We start from the raw sequence: 4,008 nt of genomic DNA on the forward strand, positions 1-4,008 counted from the left end.
ATGACCATTACATAATGGTTTACAATAGAAATATATTACATCGACATATGTTTCTTGAATGCAGTTTTTACACAATATCATACAAACATGGACTCCAAATCTTGTCCTTATTTTAGTATGCAACAGCGGAAGCTCTTAGTATTCACCTGAGAATAAACATGCTTTAAACGTCAACAAAAATGTTGGTGAGTTATAGGTTTAACCTATATATATCAAATCGTAACAATAGACCACAAGATTTCATATTTCAATACACATCCCATACATAGAGATAAAAATCATTCATATGGTGAACACCTGGTAACCGACATTAATAAGATGCATATATAAGAATATCCCCATCATTCCGGGACACCCTTCGGATATGATATAAATTTCGAAGTACTAAAGCATCCGGTACTTTGGATGGGGTTTGTTAGGCCCAATAGATCTATCTTTAGGATTCGCGTCAATTAGGGTGTCTGTTCCCTAATTCTTAGATTACCAAACTTAATAAAAAGGGGCATATTCGATTTCGATAATTCAACCATAGAATGTAGTTTCACGTACTTGTGTCTATTTTGTAAATCATTTATAAAACCTGCATGTATTCTCATCCCAAAAATATTAGATTTTAAAAGTGGGACTATAACTCACTTTCACAGATATTTCCTTCCTCGGAAATAAGACTTGGCCACGGATCGATTAACGAACCTATACAAATATGTACATATATCAAAGTATGATCAAAATATAATTACAACCATTTTTATTATGTTTTAAAGATTTGAATGTATTAAGTCAGCTGTCCTCGTTAATAACCTACAACTAGTTTTCCACAGTTAGATGTACAGAAATAAATCGATATATATTATCTTGAATCAATCCACCACCCAGTGTATACACGTCTCAGGCTAGATCACAACTCAAAGTATATATATTTTTGGAATCAACCTCAACCCTGTATAGCTAACTCCAACATTACTGCATATAGAGTGTCTATGGTTGTTCCAAATAATATATATACATGGGTCGATATGATATGTCAAAACATTTGCATACGTGTCTATGGTATCCCAAGATTATATAATATTTTAGAATATATGTATAATACAATATAAGTTAGCTAGGATATGATTTGTATAGATTTGTTAAACATTTCCCGTAGCTAAAAAGATCAAAAATATTCAATCTTGTTTTACCCATAACTTCTTCATTTTAAATCTGTTTTGAATGAATCAAATTGCTATGGTTTCATATTGAACTCTAATTTAAGAATCCAAACAGAAAAAGTATAGGTTTATTGTCAGAAATTTAAGTTACATGTCAATTACTAAAGAGGTAGTCATTTCCGTCGAAAGAACGACATCTTGATGACCATTTTGAAAAACATACTTTCACTTTGAGTTTAACCAAGATTTTTGGATATAGTTTCATGTTCATATGAAAAATCATTTTTCCAGAAGAACAACTTTTAAATCAAAGTTTATCATAGTTTTTAATTATCCAAACCAAAACAGCCCCCGGTTTCACTACGACGGCGTATATCCGATTTTATGGTGTTCATCGTGTTTCCAGGTTTTAAATCATTAAGTTAGCATATCATATAGATATAGAACATGTGTTTAATTTATTTTGAAAGTCAAGTTAGAAGGATTAACTTTTGTTTGCGAACAAGTTTAGAATTAACTAAACTATGTTCTAGTGATTACAAGTTTAAACTTTCGAATAAGATAGCTTTATATGTATGAATCGAATGATGTTATGAACATCATTACTATCTCAAGTTTTCTGGATAAAACTAATGGAAATGAGAAAAATGGTTCTAGCTTCAAATGATCCTTGGATGGCTTGAAAGTTCTTGAAGCAGAATCAAGACACGAAAACAGTTCAAGTAAGATTTTCACTCGAAATAAGATTGTTATAGTTGTAGAAATTGAATCAAAGTTTGAATATGAATATTACCTTGAATTAGAAAGATAACCTACTGTAAATAACAAAGGTTCCTTGATCTTAGATGATTACTTGGAATGGATTAGAAAGCTTGGAAGTAGACTTGCAAACTTGGAAGTATTCTTGATTTTTATGAAACTATACTTATGGAATTTATGAAGAACACTTAGAACTTGAAGATGGAACTTGAGAGAGATCAATTAAATGAATAAAATTGAAGAATGAAAGTGTTTGTAGGTGTTTTTGGTCGTTGGTATATGGATTAGATATAAAGGATATGTAATTTTGTTTTCATGTAAATAAGTCATGAATGATTACTAATATTTTTGTAATTTTATGAGATATTTCATGCTAGTTGCCAAATGATGGTTCCCACATGTGTTAGGTGACTCACATGGGCTGCTAAGAGCTGATCATTGGAGTGTATATACCAATAGTACATACATCTAAAAGCTGTGTATTGTACGAGTACGAATACGGGTGCATACGAGTAGAATTGTTGATGAAACTGAACGAGGATGTAATTGTTGAAATGTCCCGTTCTTATTGATTAAAAACGTTCCATATTAATTGATTTCGTTGCGAGGTTTTGACCTCTATATGAGACGTTTTTCAAAGACTGCATTCATTTTAAAACAAACCATAACCTTTATTTCATCAATAAAGGTTTAAAAAGCTTTACGTAGATTATCAAATAATGATAATCTAAAATATCCTGTTTACACACGACCATTACATAATGGTTTACAATACAAATATGTTACAACAAAATAAGTTTCTTGAATGCAGTTTTTACACAATATCATACAAGCATGGACTCCAAATCTCGTCCTTATTTAAGTATGCGACAGCGGAAGCTCTTAATAATTACCTGAGAATAAACATGCTTAAAACGTCAACAAAAATGTTGGTGAGTTATAGGTTTAACTTATATATATCAAATCATAATAATAGACCACAAGATTTCATATTTCAATACACATCCCATACATAGAGATAAAAATCATTCATATGGTGAACACCTGGTAACCGACATTAACAAGATGCATATTTAAGAATATCCCCATCATTCCGGGACACCCTTCGGATATGATATAAATTTCGAAGTACTAAAGCATCCAGTACTTTGGATGGGGTTTGTTAGGCCCAATAGATCTATCTTTAGGATTCGCGTCAATTAGGATGTATGTTCCCTAATTCTTAGATTACCAGACTTAATAAAAAGGGGCATATTCGATTTCGATAATTCAACCATAGAATGTAGTTTCACATACTTGTGTCTATTTTGTAAATCATTTATAAAACCTGCATGTATTCTCATCCCAAAAATATTAGATTTTAAAAGTGGGACTATAACTCACTTTCATAGATTTTTACTTCGTCGGGAAGTAAGACTTGGCCACTGGTTGATTCACGAACCTATAATAATATATACATATATATCAAAGTATGTTCAAAATATATTTACAACACTTTTAATATATTTTGATGTTTTAAGTTTATTAAGTCAGCTGTCCTCGTTAGTAACCTACAACTAGTTGTCCACAGTTAGATGTACAGAAATAAATCGATAAATATTATCTTGAATCAATCCACGACCCAGTGTATACGTATCTCAGTATTGATCACAACTCAAACTATATATATTTTGGAATCAACCTCAACCCTGTATAGCTAACTCCAACATTCACATATAGAGTGTCTATGGTTGTTCCGAAATATATATAGATGTGTCGACATGATAGGTCGAAACATTGTATACGTGTCTATGGTATCTCAAGATTACATAATATACAATACAAGTTGATTAAGTTATGGTTAGAATAGATTTGTTACCAATTTTCACGTAGCTAAAATGAGAAAAATTATCCAATCTTGTTTCACCCATAACTTCTTCATTTTAAATCCGTTTTGAGTGAATCAAATTGCTATGGTTTCATATTGAACTCTATTTTATGAATCTAAATAGAAAAAGTATAGGTTTATAGTTGGAAAAATAAGTTACAAGTCGTTTTTGTAAAGGTAGACATTTCAGTCGAAAGAACGACGTCTAGATGACCATTTTAGAAAACATAC

Source organism: Rutidosis leptorrhynchoides, chromosome 9 (genome assembly GCF_046630445.1).
Source record: "Rutidosis leptorrhynchoides isolate AG116_Rl617_1_P2 chromosome 9, CSIRO_AGI_Rlap_v1, whole genome shotgun sequence".
NCBI classification, from domain to species: Eukaryota; Viridiplantae; Streptophyta; class Magnoliopsida; order Asterales; family Asteraceae; genus Rutidosis; species Rutidosis leptorrhynchoides.